The sequence below is a fragment of the Doryrhamphus excisus genome, linkage group LG6 (genome assembly GCF_037039965.1).
Source record: "Doryrhamphus excisus strain RoL-2023G ecotype Guam linkage group LG6, RoL_Dexc_Guam_v1.1, whole genome shotgun sequence".
In the NCBI taxonomy this organism is placed as follows: domain Eukaryota; kingdom Metazoa; phylum Chordata; class Actinopteri; order Syngnathiformes; family Syngnathidae; genus Doryrhamphus; species Doryrhamphus excisus.
Genome location: NC_136362.1, coordinates 963,643 through 987,904, shown reverse-complemented (window position 1 = coordinate 987,904; position 24,262 = coordinate 963,643). Strand labels below are relative to the sequence as shown.

The window sequence follows — 24,262 nt, the reverse complement described above, 5'->3', positions numbered from 1 at the left end:
CTAAACTAAGAATCACTCTTTGCCCAACAAAAAACACAATCGAATTATACAACACACCGCTAGCTTAGGTTAGCTAACTAAACTAAACTAAACTAAACTAAACTAAGTAAGCTAGCTAGCTCACCTAGCTAACTAAAATTAAATAAAATTAAATTAAATAAATTAAATGAAAACTAAACTGAACTAAACTAAAATTAAATAAAAACTAAACTAAACTAAACTAAACCAAGAATCACTCAACAAAAAAACACAATAGAATTATACAACTACACGCTAGCTTAGGTTAGCTAACTAAAACTAAATTAAACTAAACTAAACTAAACTAAACTAAACTAAACTAAACTAAACTAAACTAAACTAAACTAAACTAAACTAAACTAAACTAAACTAAACTAAACTAAGAATCACTCTTTGCCCAACAAAAAACACAATCGAATTATACAACACACCGCTAGCTTAGGTTAGCTAACTAAACTAAACTAAACTAAACTAAGTAAGCTAGCTAGCTCACCTAGCTAACTAAAATTAAATTAAATTAAATTAAATAAATTAAATGAAAACTAAACTGAACTAAACTAAAATTAAATAAAAACTAAACTAAACTAAACTAAACCAAGAATCACTCAACAAAAAAACACAATAGAATTATACAACTACACAACGCTAGCTTAGGTTAGCTAACTAAAACTAAATTAAACTAAACTAAACTAAACTAAACTAAACTAAACTAAACTAAACTAAACTAAACTAAACTAAACTAAACTAAACTAAACTAAACTAAACTAAACTAAACTAAACTAAGAATCACTCTTTGCCCAACAAAAAACACAATCGAATTATACAACACACCGCTAGCTTAGGTTAGCTAACTAAACTAAACTAAACTAAACTAAGTAAGCTAGCTAGCTCACCTAGCTAACTAAAATTAAATAAAATTAAATTAAATAAATTAAATGAAAACTAAACTGAACTAAACTAAAATTAAATAAAAACTAAACTAAACCAAGAATCACTCAACAAAAAAACACAATAGAATTATACAACAACACACTGCTAGCTTAGGTTAGCTAACTAAAACTAAACTAAACTAAACTAAACTAAACTAAACTAAACTAAACTAAACTAAACTAAACTAAACTAAACTAAACCAAGAATCACTCTTTGCCCAACAAAAAAACACAATAGAATTATACAACACACTGCTAGCTTAGGTTAGCTAACTAAGCTAAACTAAACTAAACTAAGTAAGCTAGCTAGCTCACCTAGCTAACTAAAATAAAATAAAATAAAATAAAATAAAATAAAATAAAATAAAATAAAATAAAATAAAATAAAATAAAATAAAATAAAATAAAATAAAATAAAATAAAATAAAATAAAATAAAATAAAATCTAAACTAAACTAAACTAAACTAAACTAAACTAAACTAAACTAAACTAAACTAAACTAAACTAAACTAAACTAAACTAAACTAAACTAAACTAAACTAAACTAAACTAAACTAAACGTAAAGACCAGTATATTAATCATAATGGCCAATATATCTCATTAATATACAAAAGTACAAGTACAGTACAGTTACCGTGTACTTTGGATGATTTGCTTGATGTTTGTTTTGTCAATGACCTCAATGTCCACAGGTCCGCTTCAGCGATGCTGACATGCCAGTCTTGGACCCACAGTTTTCTGCTGACTTTCCAAAAGCAGATTACCGGAAAAAGGAATTTCGGGAATGACATTTGGGAGTCTTTCCAAAATAGCATTGTGTTGCTCCATCACAGGCATGGAAAGAAGTGTCCTGGCCTGGACCCAAGTCGATAGTCCCGGAGAACATGCCCTTGCATGGAAAAACATCCCATGATTGCAAGTCACAGAAAAAAGGATTGAAGATTTTTGCACGTCTTTTAAGAGTCTGGACCGGGAATGTGCTTGACCTCATTTTTAGGAAAGTATTTTTAGGGAAATGGTGCTTTCATTGAAGCAGTGTGACTTAAAATTTAAATTGCAACATCGCTGGGTTGACCCGTTGCAAATCGTTCCCAAAAAGGAGGATAATCCAGACAAGGGATTATCTATAGGAGGAATTCCGAGAAAAAGTCTCACAGGCAACATCAGGCTACGTTCTTCACTTGATGTTTTGGAAGAAGACTGGATGGAACGTCAATAGAAAGAGCTTCCTGAACACAGATTGATGGTATTTGAAGTTTTCATTGTCACCAAAGACTTAAAGCTGGTATTATTTGCGGATGATACCATTGCGTTTTGTTCTGGGGGGAGTACAGACAAAACCATCATAAAGGTCAGAGAAGAAATGGTCACACTAAAAAGATGTTCGTCTCAGCCATGTCATGTTTGTCTCAGCATGGCATGTTTGTCTGAGTCATGGCATGTCCATCTCAGCATGGCATGTTCGTCTCAGCCATGGCATGTTTGTCTTAGTCATGTCATGTTCGTCTCAGCCATGGCATGTCCGTCTCAGCCATGGCATGTCCGTCTCAGCCATGGCATGTTTGTCTTAGTCATGTCATGTTCGTCTCAGCCATGGCATGTTTGTCTCAGTCATGTCATGTTCGTCTCAGCCATGGCATGTTTGTCTCAGTCATGTCATGTTCGTCTCAGCCATGGCATGTCCGTCTCAGTCATGTCATGTTCGTCTCAGCCATGGCATGTTCGTCTCAGCCATGTCATGTCCGTCTCAGCATGGCATGTCCGTCTCAGTCATGTCATGTCCGTCTCAGCCATGGCATGTTCGTCTTAGTCATGTCATGTTCGTCTCAGCCATGGCATGTCCGTCTCAGTCATGTCATGTTCGTCTCAGCCATGGCATGTTCGTCTTAGTCATGTCATGTTCGTCTCAGCCATAGCATGTTTGTCTCAGTCATGTCATGTTCGTCTCAGCCATGGCATGTCCATCTCAGTCATGGCATGTTCGTCTCAGCTATGGCATGTTCGTCTTAGTCATGTCATGTTCGTCTCAGCCATGGCATGTTCGTCTCAGCCATGGCATGTTTGTCTCAGTCATGTCATGTTCGTCTCAGCCATGGCATTTTCATCTTAGTCATGTCATGTTCGTCTCAGCCATGGCATGTTTGTCTCAGTCATGTCATGTTCGTCTCAGCCATGGCATGTCCGTCTCAGCCATGGCATGTTCGTCTCAGCTATGTCACATTTATCTCAGTCATGTTATGTCCATCTCAGCCATGGCATGTTCGTATGAACCCGGATTAATGGAAGAAAATGGATGAATGGAATGTTGGACATTTCAAAGCAAAAGTGAAACTATACCATATCGACATGATGAATGGACCTTCTCAGCAAAATAGCTTTGTCCTGCTTCTTCTTAGGTTGCCATTTACTCCAGACGTCTCCTGAAACAACAATCAGCACAAAGCGTGTCAGGAATTGTGTCAAATTACGAGGCATTACATCTGATATGCTACTGCTTGCTATTATTAGCACGACTAGCAGTCACTGCTCGGCTCGCAGTAGCGCTCCCAAAATAACCACAAAGGAAACAAGAGGAGGACTTTTGTTCACTTCCTGCGGCGCTAATTGTGGAATTGTCAGTATCATATCTGACAGGCTTGAGCTCAGCTTACGTGATCATGGTAATGGTAATGGTAATGGTAATGGTAATGGTAATGGTAATGGTAATGGTAATGGTAATGGTAATGGTAATGGTAATGGTAATGGTTTTATTTCATTTGAACATGCATCAGATTCCAATTGAGTGCATCCCATAATCAGTTCCCAGTTCCACATGTCCAAAAGGAGTAGGAAGAAGCAAAGCTTATTAAATCCTACCCCTCCATCTGGTACTTTTACAATCACTAACTGTTACATTTGTTCACTTCCTGCTTTCATAATATAGTTTAAGTTTTTTTGTTTGTTTTTTTTGGCTGAGAACCTCAAGCCATGGCTGAGACGACAAACATGACATGGCTGAGACGGACATGCCATGACTAAGACGAATATGCCATGGCTGAGACGAACATGACATGGCTGAGACAAACATGCCATGGCTGAGACGGACATGACATGGCTGAGACGGACATGCCATGACTAAGACGAACATGCCATGGCTGAGACGAACATGACATGGCTGAGACGGACATGACATGGCTGAGACAAACATGCCATGGCTGAGACAAACATGCCATGGCTGAGACGGACATGCCATGGCTGAGACGAACATGCCATGGCAGAGACGGACACGCCATGACAGGGAGAAGCAAAGCTTATTAAATCCTACCCCTCCATCTGGTACTTTTACAATCAGTAACTGTTACATTTGTTCACTTCCTGCTTTCCTAATATAGTTTAAGGTTTTTTTTTGTCGCGTACCGAAGCTATCATAAAGCTAACATAAAGCTAACAATAACTTATTAGCCAAAATCCTATACAATACTTTTATACAAGAGAGGAGAAAAAAAAAGGGGAACACTTTTTAGTATTGAGTTGTGGACTCCTATAGAGCAGCTACACACAATAACCAGCACAGAAAGCTTTCTAGATCTTCCACAATCTGCACCTATTCAGCTATTCAGTGTTAACAAAATTCAGGTACCGATTGTGGTGGACTCCAGACATGAGCGTATAATTTGCACGCATCGGGTCACGCCCAGGTCAGATGAAGCGTCTCAGAGAGGTAAAGGTCAAAGGGTAAGTCAGGTAATGGAAGCGCCCCCCCCCCACCCCCCAACCTTCTAATCAGGAGTTGTTTTGTGTGCCTTGTCAGTTCTGATGTCACAGGGACCCGTTTGATGTGGTCTGGCCAAAAACTGAATTTAAATACGATATGAAATCGGCAATGAAGACGTAATAGATGGATGGATGGATGATGGATGGATGGATGGATGGATGATGGATGGATGATGGATGGATGAATGATGGATGGATGATAGAAATGTTGTTGCCTGGCTCCCGTATAAAAATAAAAATAAAAATAAAAATAAAAATAAAAATAAAAATAAAAATAAAAATAAAAATAAAAATAAAAATAAAAATAAAAATAAAAATAAAAATAAAAATAAAAATAAAAATAAAAATAAAAATGTGTAGAATAATTAGATGACATCAAATATGAACAACAATAGACAGCCTAAACAGCCTAAAATTGCACAAATAATTGAAATCATTTTGAATAAATAATAATAATAATAATAATAATAAAAACTCTCAGCCATGGCATGTCCGTCTCAGCCATGGCATGTTCGTCTCAGCCATGGCATGTCCGTCTCAGCCATGGCATGTTCGTCTCAGCCATGGCATATTCGTCTTAGTCATGGCATGTCCGTCTCAGCCATGTCATGTTCGTCGTCTCAGCCATGGCTTGAGGTTCTCAGCCAAAAAAAACAAACAAAAAAACTTAAACTATATTATGAAAGCAGGAAGTGAACAAATGTAACAGTTACTGATTGTAAAAGTACCAGATGGAGGGGTAGGATTTAATAAGCTTTGCTTCTTCCTACTCCTTTTGGACATGTGGAACTGGGAGCCATGTCATGTCATGTCCGTCAGCCATGTCATGTCCGTCTCAGCCATGGCATGTTTGTCTCAGCCATGGCATGTTCGGCTCAGTCATGGCATGTCCGTCTCAGCCATGTCATGTTCGTCTCAGCCATGGTATGTCCGTCTCAGCCATGTCATGTCCGTCTCAGCCATGGCATGTTTGTCTCAGCCATGTCATGTTCGTCTCAGCCATGTCATGTTTGTCTCAGCCATGTCATGTCCGTCTCAGCCATGTCATGTCCGTCTCAGCCATGTCATGTCCGTCTCAGCCATGGCATGTTTGTCTCAGCCATGGCATGTTCGGCTCAGCCATGTCATGTTCGTCTCAGCCATGTCATGTTCGTCTCAGCCATGTCATGTCCGTCTCAGCCATGTCATGTCCGTCTCAGCCATGTCATGTCCGTCTCAGCCGTGGTATGTCCGTCTCAGCCATGTCATGTCCGTCTCAGCCATGTCATGTCCGTCTCAGCCATGTCATGTCCGTCTCAGCCATGGCATGTTTGTCTCAGCCATGGCATGTTCGGCTCAGCCATGGCATGTCCGTCTCAGCCATGTCATGTTCGTCTCAGCCATGGTATGTCCGTCTCAGCCATGTCATGTCCGTCTCAGCCATGGCATGTTCGTCTCAGCCATGGCATGTCCGTCTCAGCCATGGCATGTTTGTCTCAGCCATGTCATGTTCGTCTCAGCCATGTCATGTTTGTCTCAGCCATGTCATGTCCGTCTCAGCCATGTCATGTCCGTCTCAGCCATGTCATGTCCGTCTCAGCCATGTCATGTCCGTCTCAGCCATGTCATGTCCGTCTCAGCCATGGCATGTTCATCTCAGCCAAGTCACGTTCGTCTCAGCCATGGCTTGAGTCTCAGCCATGTCATGTCCGTCTCAGCCACGGCATGTTTGTCTCAGCCACGGCATGTCGGTCTCAGCCATGGCATGTTCGTCTCAGCCATGTCACATTCATCTCAGTCATGCTATGTCCACCTAATCCATCTAATAATAATAATAGATATATAATATTATATATTTTCTAATCATCATATATAATAATAATAATATATACGCCAGAAAATACGTCATATCATATAAAAATATATTTTTAAAGACGACCGCACGGATTCTCCAACAGAGCGAGCACACTGTGATGGTGGGCGGGGGTGGGGGGTGGGGGGGCATGCTTGTTTCAGCCAATAGGAAAGCCAGCAGGCAGCGGCCATGTAGACTTTTCCACCAGAGCGGAGCTCCAGCCGCAGCGTGTGCCGCTCAAGTGCGGGAGATGTGAGAGTGCAGCCGGGGGGCGGGGGACTCCTCTTCGTTGCTACTTTTTGGAACGATTTTTGGAACTATTGACTTTGGATGCTGTCTCTTTGAGGGCGTTGGAGGTGAGTGGACATTTTGAGACATTTATCGCTCATTTGGGGGGGGGGGGGGGTTAATTATTTCAATTATATTCAACATGAGCACCACGAACAAAGCGTCCATGTTGAACCAAATATCAACCAGCGGCGTGCGCTTTTACGCACAGGAGCCTCTTTTCACTTTCCATTCTCTCCGAGATTTAGAGCCTGGAAAAGCTTTTTCAGGGTAGTGCGGAAGTGTGCATGGACCCCCACACCCTACACCCCCCCCCCCCCCCAACACCCCCACGGGGTTCCAGATGTATGGACTCAGCTGTCGCCTGTCACTTTGGTGACAACTGCTGGCCGCTGCTTGCGCGCCATTGCGTGGATGTCAAAGAAGGACGCTGTGGAATTGTGTGGAGGAGGAATGTGCACACACGGGCGCGCGTACACACGCACACACACACACACACATTCCCAGGAGCAGTGGCACCGGATCAGAAGTCACTCTTGAAATGGATCAGTGTGTTAAAGGAGTGTGGAAAGGAAACATTGTAAATATATTCAAACTCTTCAATATTATCCAAGTACTGAGGCATTTTCACTTCTTTATATCCTACTATATATCCTACTATATCAAATATAAAGTATAGTAAAGTAAACTACAATCTATAATAAGCTCATTAATATATATTATATTCTTCGCTATAACGCAGTTCGAATATCACTCCCTTACTATATTGCAGTTTTTCAAATGTAATTATTAAATGACGTCTGTTTGATGGCTGACTGTATCCAATAATATAATAGAAATATAGAAAGACAACTATATTATATACTATATTTACTATATGAAGTATTGATGTCACTCGGCATCAGTAATGTTATGAAACATGATGTTGGGTTACATTACCTTTCACACTGCATGGAGACTGGTGACTGAACCAGCAGTACCCTGCCCATGTGACACGGCTGAGATGGACATGACATGGCTGAGACGAACATGCCATGGCTGAGACGGACATGCTATGGCCTGAGACAAACACGACATGGCTGAGACGAACATGCCATGACTTAGATAAACATGCCATGGCTGAGAACCTCAAGCCATAGCTGAGATGAACATGCCATGGCTGAGACGAACATGCCATGACTTAGATAAACATGCCATGGCTGAGACGGACATACCATGACTGAGATGAACACGCCATGGATGAGAACCTCAAGCCATGGCTGAGACGAACATGTCATGGCTGAGACGGACATGCCATGGCTGAGAACCTCAAGCCATGGCTGAGACAAACATGCCATGGCTTAGACAAACATGCCATGGCAGAGACAGACATGACATGGCTGAGACGAAATAAACAGGCCATAACTGAGATGACCATGCCATGGCTGAGACAAACATGCCATGCTCAGACAAACATGCCATGGCTGAGACAAACATGCCATGGCTGACAACCTCAAGCCATGGCTGAGATGAACATGCCATGGCTGAGACGAACATGACATGGCTGAGACAAACATGCCATGACTAAGATGAACATGCCATGGCTGAGACAAACATGCCATGGCTGAGATGAACATGCCATGGCTGAGACAAACATGCCATGGCTGAGACAAACATGCCATGACTAAGATGAACATGCCATGGCTGAGACGAACATGCCATGGCTGAGAACCTCAAGCCATGGCTGAGATGAACATGCCATGGCTGAGACGAACATGACATGGCTGAGACAAACATGCCATGGCCTAGACAAACATGCCATGGTTTAGACGGACATGCCGTGGCTGAGACGGACATGCCATAACTGAGACGAACATGCCATGGCTTAGAACCTCAAGCCATGGCTGAGCCGAACATGCCATGGCTTAGATAAACATGCCATGGCTGAGACAAACATGACATGGCTGAGACGGACATGGCATGACTTAGATAAACATGCCATGGCTGAGACAAACATGACATGGCTGAGACAGACATGCCATGACTAAGATAAACATGCCATGGCTGAGAACCTCAAGCGGATAGATACGAGAATGAAACTAGTACATTGTAGTAGTACACTGCTGCTAGTTTTGATGCTACTTATTTAGTACAAAGTGTCCGGGATCTGACTGGAATCTATCCATGGTGTCCCAACTCCAAAAAAACCACTACTCACTTCTTAATAGTGACATGGCTACTTTAAGCAAAGACAGCCCAGGTGGTCAAAGTATTTGTTCTGGTGACGTAGTAGTAGTAGTAGTACTGAGTACTGAGTAGTAGTACAGACCACATGTACATATGCGACACATTATTGAGTTTCAAAGTAGTGATTTAGCGCTTCCAGGCACACGTCTGCAGGATAGTAGCAGGGAATGGGGGGGGGGGGTTCTAACCACACGTCGTCATGGTGGTGCTAACCGTCGGACCACCACGTTGATGAAAGTGGGCCTCGCCACACACGCACACACACGCCATTACAGCGGCCATGTTTATGAGCGAATTGTTCCAAAACTTCTTTGGAAGTATTCCAGTTGTTTTATTTATGGAGCGGCGTTCCCAGTGCAGCCCCTGCCCCCCCCCCCCATCCCCCTCTGTTGGCTTCTTTTTACACTTGAAAACAAGCGCATGTGCTGTTTTCAAGTGAGGTCTTTCTCCAGGAATGTGGATCATTAGTGGGATCCCGACTGCGCAGCCCGATACTCTTCCGGACTATTGCCCCATTCCGCACTTAGAATTCCGAAGTCCTGCGGGTCCTGGTGGTCAAAACGCTTCCACGTGTGTCTGACGGTTCAATATGGCCGCCATATGAGCTGCATGGCGAGGGGGCGTTGAAACAAACTCTTACCCTGTGGTTCTGGGGTTCCCTGGCACACTTTGGTCCAGGGAGACCACACATGGCAGTGTGCCCCCCCGCCCCCTGCCCCCCTACTCGGGACCAGCCTCGGTCATGTTGCACTGCGGCCCATTCATCCTGCGTCCCCTCCGACAGCCACAGGCTTTTGTTGACTTCTAGTGTCCTGAAATAAAAGGGCTTCCTCCCTTTAACAGCCCCAAGAGCCGTGGTGCTCCACTTCCCATTGTTCCCCAATGAGGTCCCACTTTTACAACTTTGGTGAGAGGGGGCCAAACCGAGGGTGAAATACGGCCAGATCACCATCCCGGATCTTATACGTCCTTCATGGTGGATTACATCATCTTGTTATCCACGTGATTACACGCCCATCATGTCCTTCATGCTAATTGAAGATCAGAATCAGTGTAGATCATACACCGGTACCATACACCAGTACCATACACCGGTACCATACACCGGTACCATACACCGGTACCATACACCGGTACCATACACCGGTACCATACACCAGTACCATACACCGGTACCATACACTTATACCATACACTTATACCATACACTCTACACTAGTACCATACACCAGTACCATACACCGGTACCATACACCGGTACCATACACCGGTACCATACACCAGTACCATACACCAGTACCATACACCGGTACCATACACCGGTACCATACACCGGTACCATACACCAGTACCATACACCGGTACCATACACCAGTACCATACACCGGTACCATACACCGGTACCATACACCGGTACCATACACCGGTACCGTACACCAGTACCATACACCAGTACCGTACACCAGTACCATACACCAGTACCATACACCAGTACCATACACCAGTACCATACACCGGTACCATACACCGGTACCATACACCAGTACCATACACCAGTACCATACACCGGTACCATACACCAGTACCATACACCAGTACCCTACACCAGTACCCTACACCAGTACCATACACCAGTACCATACACCAGTACCATACACCGGTACCATACACCGGTACCATACACCGGTACCATACACCAGTACCATACACCGGTACCATACACCGGTACCATACACCGGTACCATACACCAGTACCATACACCGGTACCATACACCAGTACCATACACCGGTACCATACACCGGTACCATACACCGGTACCATACACCGGTACCGTACACCAGTACCATACACCAGTACCGTACACCAGTACCATACACCAGTACCATACACCAGTACCATACACCAGTACCATACACCAGTACCATACACCAGTACCATACACCAGTACCATACACCAGTACCATACACTTATACCATACACTCTACACTAGTACCATACACCAGTACCGTACACCAGTACCATACACCAGTACCATACACCAGTACCATACGCCAGTACCATACACCAGTACCATACACTTATACCATACACTCTACACTAGTACCATACACCAGTACCGTACACCAGTACCATACACCAGTACCATACACCAGTACCATACACCAGTACCGTACACCAGTACCGTACACCAGTACCATACACCAGTACCATACACCAGTACCATACACCAGTACCATACACCAGTACCGTACACCAGTACCGTACACCAGTACCGTACACCAGTACCATACACCAGTACCGTACACCAGTACCGTACACCAGTACCATACACCAGTACCATACACCAGTACCGTACACCAGTACCGTACACCAGTACCGTACACCAGTACCATACACCAGTACCATACACCGGTACCATACACCGGTACCATACACCAGTACCATACACCAGTACCATACACCGGTACCATACACCAGTACCATACACCAGTACCCTACACCAGTACCCTACACCAGTACCATACACCAGTACCATACACCAGTACCATACACCGGTACCATACACCGGTACCATACACCGGTACCATACACCAGTACCATACACCGGTACCATACACCGGTACCATACACCGGTACCATACACCAGTACCATACACCAGTACCATACACCGGTACCATACACCGGTACCATACACCGGTACCATACACCGGTACCGTACACCAGTACCATACACCAGTACCGTACACCAGTACCATACACCAGTACCATACACCAGTACCATACACCAGTACCATACACCAGTACCATACACCAGTACCATACACCAGTACCATACACTTATACCATACACTCTACACTAGTACCATACACCAGTACCGTACACCAGTACCATACACCAGTACCATACACCAGTACCATACGCCAGTACCATACACCAGTACCATACACTTATACCATACACTCTACACTAGTACCATACACCAGTACCGTACACCAGTACCATACACCAGTACCATACACCAGTACCATACACCAGTACCGTACACCAGTACCGTACACCAGTACCATACACCAGTACCATACACCAGTACCATACACCAGTACCATACACCAGTACCGTACACCAGTACCGTACACCAGTACCGTACACCAGTACCATACACCAGTACCGTACACCAGTACCGTACACCAGTACCATACACCAGTACCGTACACCAGTACCGTACACCAGTACCGTACACCAGTACCGTACACCAGTACCATACACCAGTACCATACACCAGTACCATACACCAGTACCATACACCAGTACCATACACCAGTACCGTACACCAGTACCATACACCAGTACCATACACCAGTACGCTACACCAGCACCATACACCTCAGTGTAGACCATACACCAGTACCATACACTTATACCATAAACTCTACACTAGTACCATATACCAGTACGGTACACTCGTACCACACACCAGTACCATACACCAGTACCATACACTGTACACTATTACCATACACTAGTACCATACACCATACACTAGTACCATACACTAGTACCATACACCATACACTAGTACCATACACTAGTACCATACACTAGTACCATACACTCTACTTTAGTACCATACACCATACACTAGCACTATACTAGTACCATACACTCGTATCATATACTAGTTCTATACACCATACACTAGTACCATACACTCGTATCATATACTAGTTCTATACACCATACACTAGTACCATACACTCTACACTAGTACCATACACCATACACTAGTACCATACACTAGTACCATACACTAGTACCATACACTCTACTCTAGTACCATACACCATACACTAGCACTATACTAGTACCATACACTCGTATCATATACTAGTTCTATACACCATACACTAGTACCATACACTCTACACTAGTACCATACACCATACACTAGTACCATACACTAGTACCATACACTAGTACCATACACCATACACTAGTACCATACACTAGTACCATACACTAGTACCATACACTCTACACTAGTACCATACACCATACACTAGTACCATACACTAGTACCATACACCATACACTAGTACCATACACTAGTACCATACACTCTACACTAGTACCATACACCATACACTAGTACCATACACTAGTACCATACACCAGTACCATACACTGTACACTAGTACCATACACTATTACCATACACTAGTACCATACACTGTACACTAGTACCATACACTAGTACCATACACTAGTACCATACACTGTACACTATTACCATACACTAGTACCATACACTGTACACTAGTACCATACACTAGTACCATACACTAGTACCATACACTAGTACCATACACCATACACTAGTACCATACACTAGTACCATACACTAGTACCATACACTAGTACCATACACCATACACTAGTACCATACACTAGTACCATACACCATACACTAGTACCATACACTCTACTCTAGTACCATACACCAGCACTATACTAGTACCATACACTCGTATCATATACTAGTTCTATACACCATACACTAGTACCATACACTCTACACTAGTACCATACACTAGTACCATACACTAGTACCATACACTAGTACCATACACTCTACACTAGTACCATACACTAGTACCATACACTAGTACCATACACTAGCACCATACACTAGTACCATACACCATACACTAGTACCATACACTCTACACTAGTACCATACACTCTACACTAGTACCATACACTAGTACCATACACTAGTACCATACACCATACACTAGTACCATACACTCTACACTAGTACCATACACTCTACACTAGTACCATACACTAGTACCATACACTAGTACCATACACCATACACTAGTACCATACACTCTACACTAGTACCATACACTAGTACCATACACCATACACTAGTACCATACACCATACACTAGTACCATACACTCTACACTAGTACCATACACTAGTACCATACACCATACACTAGTACCATACACTAGTACCATACACCATACACTAGTACCATACACCATACACTAGTACCATACACTCTACACTAGTACCATACACTAGTACCATACACCATACACTAGTACCATACACCATACACTAGTACCATACACCATACACTAGTACCATACACTCTACACTAGTACCATACACTAGTACCATACACCATACACTAGTACCATACACTAGTACCATACACTAGTACCATACACTAGTACCATACACTAGTACCATACACCATACACTAGTACCATACACCATACACTAGTACCATACACTCTACACTAGTACCATACACTAGTACCATACACCATACACTAGTACCATACACTAGTACCATACACTAGTACCATACACTAGTACCATACACCATACACTAGTACCATACACCATACACTAGTACCATACACTCTACACTAGTACCATACACTAGTACCATACACCATACACTAGTACCATACACCATACACTAGTACCATACACTCTACACTAGTACCATACACTAGTACCATACACCATACACTAGTACCATACACTAGTACCATACACCATACACTAGTACCATACACTAGTACCATACACCATACACTAGTACCATACACTCTACACTAGTACCATACACTAGTACCATACACCATACACTAGTACCATACACTAGTACCATACACCATACACTAGTACCATACACTAGTACCATACACTAGTACCATACACTAGTACCATACACTAGTACCATACACTAGTACCATACACCATACACTAGTACCATACACTAGTACCATACACCATACACTAGTACCATACACTCTACACTAGTACCATACACTAGTACCATACACCATATACTATTACCATACACCATATACTAGTACCATACACCATATACTAGTACCATACACCATATACTAGTACCATACACCATATACTAGTACCATACACCATATACTAGTACCATACACCATATACTAGTACCATACACCATATACTAGTACCATACACCATATACTAGTACCATACACTAGTACCATACACTAAAAAATTAAATTAAATTAAGGCGGTGGTTAGCGGTTAGTGGTTAGCGCGCAGACCTCACAGCTAGGAGACCAGGGTTCAATTCCCACCCTCGGCCATCTCTGTGTGGAGTTTGCATGTTCTCCCCGTGCATGCGTGGGTTTTCTCCGGGTACTCCGGTTTCCTCCCACATTCCAAAAAAAACATGCTAGGTTAATTGGCCACTCCAAATTGTCCATAGGTATGAATGTGAGTGTGAATGGTTGTTTGTCTATATGTGCCCTGTGATTGGCTGGCCACCAGTCCAGGGTGGACCCCGCCTCTCGCCCCAAGACAGCTGGGATAGGCTCCAGCACCCCCCGCGACCCTCGTGAGGATAAAGTGGTAGAAAATGAATGATTAAATTAAATTAAATTAAATTAAATTAAATTAAATTAAATTAAATTAAATTAAATTAAATTAAATTAAATTAAATTAAATTAAATTAAATTAAATTAAATTAAATTAAATTAAATTAAATTAAATTAAATTAAATTAAATTAAATTAGTACATTTGAAATGTTTGCAAAAGAAACAAAGATACATAGAAAGACACAGGAAGCCGAGGTCCAATTTTATGGGGCATCCATTCATTGAATAATGTAGCTAACATGTCGCTAACCATGTAGCCTGCTGAAGGTGAAAAAAAAATAAGATTCATCTGTCTGCAGCTTGTCAGCAGTGAAACTGGAACAGAAAAAAAGGGGGTGGGGGGGTGTAAAAGGTTTACATGAGGGTTAAGGGGCTAACAAGCCCCCAAGTCTGACCCGGGTTTGTCAGCCACAAAGCAGCTAAGTCAATATCAAGTATCAAATATCTTGATATTGATAATCAGTTCCCAGTTCCACATGTCCAAAAGGAGTAGGAAGAAGCAAAGCTTAATAAATCCTACCCCTCCAGTTACAATCAGTAACTGTTACATTTGTTCACTTCCTGCTTTCCCAATATAGCATAAATTATACTAAATATAATAAATCTAAATATAATATAAAGATTTTTTATAAATTAAGTGTAAGTTTTTAATTTAATTTAATTTAATTTAATTTAATTTAATTTAATTTAATTTAATTTAATTTAATTGTGAATTTAATTTAATTTAATAATAAATTAAATTAATAAATTAAATGAATTAAATTAAATTGTGAATTTAATTTAATAATAAATTAAATAAAATAAATTAAAATAAATTAAAAGAAATGAAATGAAATGAAATGAAATGAAATGAAATGAAATTAAATTAAATTAAATTAAATTAAATTAAATTAAATTAAATTAAATTAAATTAAATTAAATTGAATTGAATTGAATTGAATTGAATTGAATTGAATTAAATTATTTTAAATTGTTTTAATTTATTATTGAATTGGATTAAATTCACAATAAAATAAAATAAAATAAAATAAAATAAAATAAAATAAAATAAAATAAAATAAAATAAAATAAAATAAAATAAAATAAAATAAAATAAAATAAAATAAAATAAAATAAAATTAAATTAAATTAAATTAAATTTATTTCAATTAGTACATTTGAAATGTTAATAAAATAAGAATCATCTGTCTGCAGCTTGTCAGCAGTGAAACTGGAACAGGAAAAAAAAGGTGGGGGGGGTGTAAAAGGTTTACATGAGGGTTAAGGGGCTAACAAGCCCCCAAGTCTGACCCGGGTTTGTCAGCCACAAAGCAGCTAAGTCAATATCAAGACGTCGGCTGCCCCGGCAGTTGACCTTTTCCTCCCGCTTCCGAGGCATAAAAGTGGATTGTTGTTACAGTAGAGTGATAGACTTTTACGGGCCTTTATTGCCCCTGCTTTTGTCCCGCTTGTGTCCTGCTAATACCCGTTGGCGATGGTCATTGGAAAGCTGGAGAATTCCGACTTTTTATAAGGTAGCCGACACACAAGTGAGAGGCATTCAGGTTAAAGACTGACCTTCCCTTTGCCCCTCTGATTCCGATTTATGACCTGTCTTGGACTTTCATTGAAAGAGACGACATTAGCGTCGGGATCCTTGACCGGATGCTTCCTATTCATAACGGACATGTTTGGACCGGAGAGGAATGCGGCTTTAGCGCGGATTTGGTGACGATGGTGTCATTGTCAGGGAATGCTCATCATAGCTTTTATTTTTTTTACACCAATGACAAGGTGCAGACCAGGTGTTAAGTGCCGTTCAGGTCGTTGTGGTTCTGAAACGGGGGGGGGGGGGGGGGTGAGTCGTAAAACCCCAGGGGCAGTGGATTTATTGCTCATCTGCTGCTCTCAGAAAAGCCAAGCATCAGGATGCAGGACTTTTGCAACTTCACAAAGGTCAATTATCTCAGAGGTCAACCAAGAACTGGATCTTAGGTTGACTCAAACTTGTGGTCCGATACTCTGGTCTACACCTAAATTATCCTTATTTCTAAAATCACAAATAAACTTGCTGATATAGTTCATTTTCAAACAGCTAAAATAATTCCACAGGGGTGCTGGAGCCTATCCCAGTTACTAACACAAGCATACTAACTGTTAGCATGTTAACACTCTATGTAAGTTTGGGGGAGGGAACCGGGGAGAACATGCAAACTCTACACAGAGATGGTGGAATTGAACCCGGGTCTCCTAGCTGTGAGGTCTGCGTGCTAACCACATGACCGCCGTGCAGCCTTATGTAAAGTAATACCCATGAAAATAGCTAAAATGCTAACATTAGCTTGTTAATAACACAAGCATACTAACTGTTAGCATGTTAACACTCTATGTAAGTTTGGGGGGGCGGGGAGAACATGCAAACTCCACACAGAGATGGCCGAGGGTGGAATTGAACCCGGGTCTCCTAGCTGTGAGGTCTGCGCGCTAACCACTCAACCACTGTGCAGCCTTATGTAAGATAATACCCATAAAAATAACAATAATGCTAACATTATCTTGTTAATAACACAAGCATACTAACTGTTAGCATGTTAACACTCTATGCAAATTTGGGGGGGGGGGGGGACATGCAAACTCCACACAGAGATGGCCGAGGGTGGAATTGAACCCGGGACTCCTAGCTGTGAGGTCTGTGCGCTAACCACACGGCCGCCGTGCAGCCTTATGTAAGGTAATACCCATAAAAATAACAAAAATGCTAACATTAGCTTGTTAATAACACAAGCATACTAACTGTTAGCATGTTAGCACTCGATGTGAGTTTGGGGGAGGAAACCAGGGAGAACATGCAAACTCCACACAGAGATGGCCGAGGGTGGAATTGAACCTGGGCCTCCTAGCTGTGAGGTCTGACCACTCGACCACCGTGCCGCCTTATGCAATATCCATGAAAATAGCTAAAATGCTAACATGTTAACATTAGCTTGTTAATAACACTAGCATACTAACTGTTAGCATGTTAACACTGTTAGCATGTTAACATTCTATGTACTAAGTTTATACTTTGAAAAAAAGTGAACATTAATGTTAACATGTATGCAATGCTAGCTGTTAGCATGCTAGTGTTTAATTCATTCCTTCATTCGTCTTCTACCGCTTATCTTCACGAGCGTCGCGGGGGGTGCTGGAGCCTATCCCAGCTGTCTTTGGGCGAGAGGCGGGGTCCACCCTGGACTGGTGGCCAGCCAATCACAGGGCACATATAGACAAACAACCATTCACACTCACATTCATTTAGAGTTGCTAATTAACCTAGCATGTTTTTGGAATGTGGGAGGAATTGAACCCTGGTCTCCGAGCTGTGAGATCTGCGCGCTAACCACTCAACCACCGTGCAGCCTATGGAGTTTCTTCCAAGGTCCAAATGTCCTCATGTGTGGACGCCATAAGAGACCCGACTCCTATCAGTTCTTCTCATTTGCTGTTTGAAGTCCAAGGGGAGGGGTCTACCAATGCATTCCACTGCTGTGATTGGCTGCCATTGAGGTTAAGAGGGGCGGGCTCAGGATAAGTGGGCGGCGGCCTCGGGTAAGAGGGAAAGACAAGGGTTTGTTGTGGCTATCTGGTTGTGCTCCTGTGCATACACACAGCTCCCATAGCTCCCATAGCTCCCATAGCTCCCATAGCTCCCAGACTTAGACCCTGGACTAAGAGCGCTAAGGATCATGTGTAGTCCATATTCAGCAGAGGAGTCGCAGAAAGAACTAGGACAAGCGTTCCTGCTCCCCCCAGGAGAACTGGTCCCAGCTGAGGTAAGAATGACAGAAGCTTCTTGGTAGCAGAGGAACATCTTGAAGATGTCAGGATTCCCATGGACTTCCAGGTGGTCCCGTGTAAATCTTGGTGGGGGTGTCACTCCCATTTATTCCCATTTATTCAGACTTGTCTTCTTCTTCTTAATTTATTTCAGACATTCATACTATGTTACTTATTACTTATTAATGTAGCTCACATATACACTTACAATATCTAGTTATATACTTACATATATATATATATATATACACACATATATATATACATATACAACACCTCATTACTACACATGTCTGAAAAGGAGTAGGAAGAAGCAAAGCTTATTAAATCCTACCCCTCCATCTGGTACTTTTACAATCAGTAACTGTTACATTTGTTCACTTCCTGCTTTCATAATATAGTTTACGTTTTTTTATTTTTATTTTTTAATATTTTTTTTTTCGTTAATTTAATTTAATTTTTTCAATTTATTTTAAATTTTTTTATTTTATTTTTGTCATGAGAAAAATTCGACAATGGTAATGGTTTTATTTCATTTGAACATGCATCAGATTCCAATTGAATGCATCCCATAATCAGTTCCCAGTTCCACATGTCCAAAAGGAGTAGGAAGAAGCAAAGCTTATTAAATCCTACTCCTCCATCTGGTACTTTTACAATCAGTAACTGTTTAGTTAGTGAACATTTGTTCACTTCCTGCTTTCATAATATAGTTTAAGTTTTTTATTTGAATTTTTTTTATTTAATTTTTATGGATTTTTTGTTTTTTTATTTAATTTTTATTTTTTTAATTATATTTTAAATTATTTTTTAATTTTGTTTTAAATTTAATTTAATTATTATTTATTAATTTAATTTATTTATTTTTATTTTTTACATTGTATTTTTGTAGTTACAAGGTGATATGACCATCCAATGACATAATGGGTACCATAGTAACTGTCTGAGAAAAATAAATAAATAAATAAATAATTTAAAATAAAATTAAAAAAAATTCAAGAAAAGTTTTCGGACCAACACCAGGAAGATCCATGAAAGTCTTGTTGGTCTGAACCCCCCCCCTTGCTAGCTATGTCCCTGGCAAGGGCGCATTGTCGCAGGTTCTTCTATCTTCCTTCTCTCCTCTGACGACAACTTATCTGGATTTGTGGCTTTAAGTGACACGTATGAGATAAAACCCCAAAGCAGACTAAACGTCAGATAAAGGAGCTCTTGGTGGGACAAGCTACCAGTGGGTTCCTCAACAAAGACACCATTGTTTGGGACATGACGGACGGGTGATTCATGGGACATGTCATAAAGCCAAGGGGCTCCACTTGACATTTGGGGCAAGAATTCACGACTACCGTTGGCCCTCATTAGTTTGACCAAACTAGTTTAGCTGCTAGCTAGCTTGAAAGTTAACTTAACTCATTTAACTTAACTGTTTTTGGCACAGAAAGCCTATTAAATGTAGAAAAAGCTCATTAAAAATTACAAAATAAAATTCAACAAGCGAATGAAAAAAACAAAAGCAAAAATGGAAAAAAAGAACAGTAATTTTATAAAAATAAAGGCAAAATATTAGGAAAAAAATTACAAAATAAAATTCAACAAGCAAATGAAAAAAACAAAAGCAAAAATGGAAAAAAGAACAGTAATTTTATAAAAATAAAGGCAAAATATTAGGAAAAATAAAGTCATAAAATCTAGAGAAAAGAATTACATATTAAGGAGTAAAATATATTTATATACAAATATATTTATAAATATGTTTTTTTAAAGGCATATAAATAAATATATTTTACTCCTTAATATGTAAGGAAAAAAATAATTTAAGGAGTAAAATTTATATATATGTTTTTATATATGTATGACTTTATTTTTCCTACTATTTTGCCTTTATTCTCATAAAATTACTATTCTTTTTTCCATTTTTGCTGTTGTTTTTTTTCATTCAACAAACAAATGAAAAAATATGTAAATATATTTTACTCCTTAATATGTATTTTTTTCCTCTAAATTTTAGGACTTTATTTTTCCTAATATTTTGCCTTTATTTTCATAAAATTACTGTTCTTTTTTCCATTTTTGCTGTTGTTTTTTTTATTCAACAAATGAAAAAATATGTAAATATATTTTACTCCTTAATATGTATTTTTTTCCTCTAAATTTTAGGACTTTATTTTTCCTAATATTTCGCCTTTATTTTCATAAAATTACTGTTCTTTTTTTCATTTTTGCTGTTGTTTTTTTTCATTCAACAAACAAATGAAAAAATATGTAAATATATTTTACTCCTTAATATGTATTTTTTTCCTCTAAATTTTAGGACTTTATTTTTCCTAATATTTTGCCTTTATTTTCATAAAATTACTGTTCTTTTTTCCATTTTTGCTGTTGTTTTTTTTCATTCAACAAACAAATGAAAAAATATGTAAATATATTTTACTCCTTAATATGTATTTTTTTCCTCTAAATTCTATGACTTTATTTTTCCTAATATTTTGCCTTTATTTTCATAAAATTACTGTTCTTTTTTCCATTTTTGCTGTTGTTTTTTTTCATTCAACAAACAAATGAAAAAATATGTAAATATATTTTACTCCTTAATATGTATTTTTTTCGTCAAAATTTTAGGACTTTATTTTTCCTAATATTTTGCCTTTATTTTCATAAAATTACTGTTCTTTTTTCCATTTTTGCTGTTGTTTTTTTTATTCAACAAATGAAAAAATATGTAAATATATTTTACTCCTTAATATGTATTTTTTTTCCTCTAAATTTTATGACTTTATTCTCCCTAATATTTTGCCTTTAATTTCATAAAATTACTATTCTTTTTTTCAATTTTTTTTTGTTTTTTTTCATTTACCAATAAAAAAAAACAACAGCAAAAATATTATTTTTCGCAAAGCAAAATATTTGGAAAAATAAAGTCTTAAAATTTTGAGGAAAAACTTACATATTAAGGAGTAAAATATATTTTCATGTTTTTTTAAAGGCACAATATTGTGCAAAACAAACAAAAATAATAAAGTTGCAATTTTAAAATGAGGTTGGGTAAAAATTTGAATATTATGATAATAAAGTCAAAATATAATGAGTATAAAGACAGCCTATTAAATGCAGAAAAAACATATTAGAAAAATTTACAAAATAAAATTCAACAAGGGAATGAAAAAAACAACAGCAAAAATGGAAAAAGAACAGTAATTTTATGAGAATAAAGGCAAAATATTTTAAAAAATAAAGTCATAAAATTTAGAGGGAAAATACATTTATATATATGTTTTTTTAAAGGCACAATATTGTGCAAAACAAAAAGAATAAAGTTGCAATTTTAGGAAAATTAGGTTGGGTAAAAATTCTAATATTATGATAATAAAGTCAAAATATTATGAGAATAAAGACATGACAAAAAATGTTGCGAGAAGAGTTGAAATATTTAAAATATAAATATAATATAAAAAAATATTTTAAAAATATAAAAATATATAAATATAAAAATGCTGAAAAACAAGCAAAAATTTCCGAAGTAAATTCCTTTTTGCATAATCCCACCAGGAATTGGGTAAAGCGGAGCCTGGGTAAAGTGATGGGTTGTTCTGGTGCTTGAGTAGAAATACAAGTCGTGCGTGAACATCCTCAGGCCTTCAGGGGCTTTTAGTATGACGTCTGTGTTCAAAGGCTGGTTTTCTCAGCTGTCTCCCCGTGGCCCCGGGTGCCCTCGTCCGCCATATGGGGAAGGGGGGGTCGGGGTCACGGGGGAATGCTGCTGGACGCTGCCCGGACTCTTATTTGATCTCAGCTGGAGTCCATTGGTCTTTGAGAAATGAGCACAACTGGACATACGAAGTACGAAGTAGGGAAGCCATTGCTGTCCTCCATCATTCATTCATTCATTTTCTACCGCTGGAGCCTATCCCAGCTGTCTTGGGGCGAGAGGCGGGGTCCACCCTGGACTGGTGGCCAGCCAATCACAGGGCACATATAGACAAACAACCATTCACACCCTCTCCACTTTATGCCGTTTTCAAATGAAACTAAGATGAAATTGAGGTCTATCAGTGTGGACTTTGGGACTCCAGCCAACCACAGTGAGAGCCATTATCCATAAAAAAAATAATGAAATAGTAAGTGGGCTGCACGGCAAATTGTCCATAGGTATGAATGTGAGTGTAAGGTTTAGATTTAGGGGTTAGGGCTGGGTTTATAATTATGGTTAAGGTTGAGTATAGGTTTAAAGGTTAGGGCTGGGTTTAGGGTTAGTTTTTAGAACTGAGTTTAGGATTAGGTTTAAGTTTAGCTGTAGTGGTTACAGTTGGGTTTAGGGTTAGTTTTTAGAACTAAGTTTAGGATTAGGTTTAAGTTTAGCTGTAGTGGTTAGAGTTGGGTTTAGGGTTAGTGGTTAAGGTTGAGTTTAGGGTTAATGGTTAGACTTGAGTTTAGGATTAGAGTTGAGTTAAGGGTGTTGGGGTTGGGTTTAGGATTATGGTTAGGGTTGAGTTTAGGTTTAGGGTTTAGGGTTTAGGATTATGGTTAGGGTTGAGTATAGGTTTAAAGGTTAGGGCTGGGTTTAGGGTTAGTTTTTAGAACTGAGTTTAGGATTAGGTTTAAGTTTAGAGGTAGTGGTTAGTGTTGGGTTTAGGGTTAGTGGTTAGACTTGAGTTTAGGATTAGAGTTGAGTTAAGGGTTAGGTGTTAGGGTTGGGTTTGGGATTATGGTTAGGGTTGAGTTTAGGGTTAGTGGTTAGGCTTGAGTTTAGGATGATGGTTGAGTTTAGGTTTAGTGGTTAGGGTTGGTGGTTAGTGTTGGGTTAGGTTTAGGGGTTCGGGCTGGGTTTAGGATTATGGTTAGGGTTGAGTTTAGGTTTAGGGGTTCAGGCTGGGTTTAGGATTATGGTTAGGGTTGAGTATAGGTTTAGGGTTTAAGGTTAGTTTTTAGAACTGAGTTTAGGATTAGGTTTAAGTTTAGAGG

At 39.7% G+C, this 24,262-nt stretch overlaps 1 protein-coding gene across 3 annotated transcripts in view; it reads left to right on the top strand.

Moving 5' to 3' along the window:
• Window positions 1–6,768: 6,768 nt before the first annotated feature.
• The window catches only part of LOC131138513 (prickle-like protein 1), a 33,417-nt gene continuing 15,923 nt past the window's right edge, over window positions 6,769–24,262 (top strand). For 2 of the 3 annotated variants that reach the window (XM_058087483.2, XM_078791066.1), the window contains exon 1: window positions 6,769–6,892. The gene's annotated coding sequence lies outside the window, so the exon portion shown is untranslated. Of the gene's footprint in view, window positions 6,893–19,178; window positions 19,300–24,262 lie in introns of those variants that run through there. The other variant, XM_078791067.1, reaches the window with a different exon arrangement.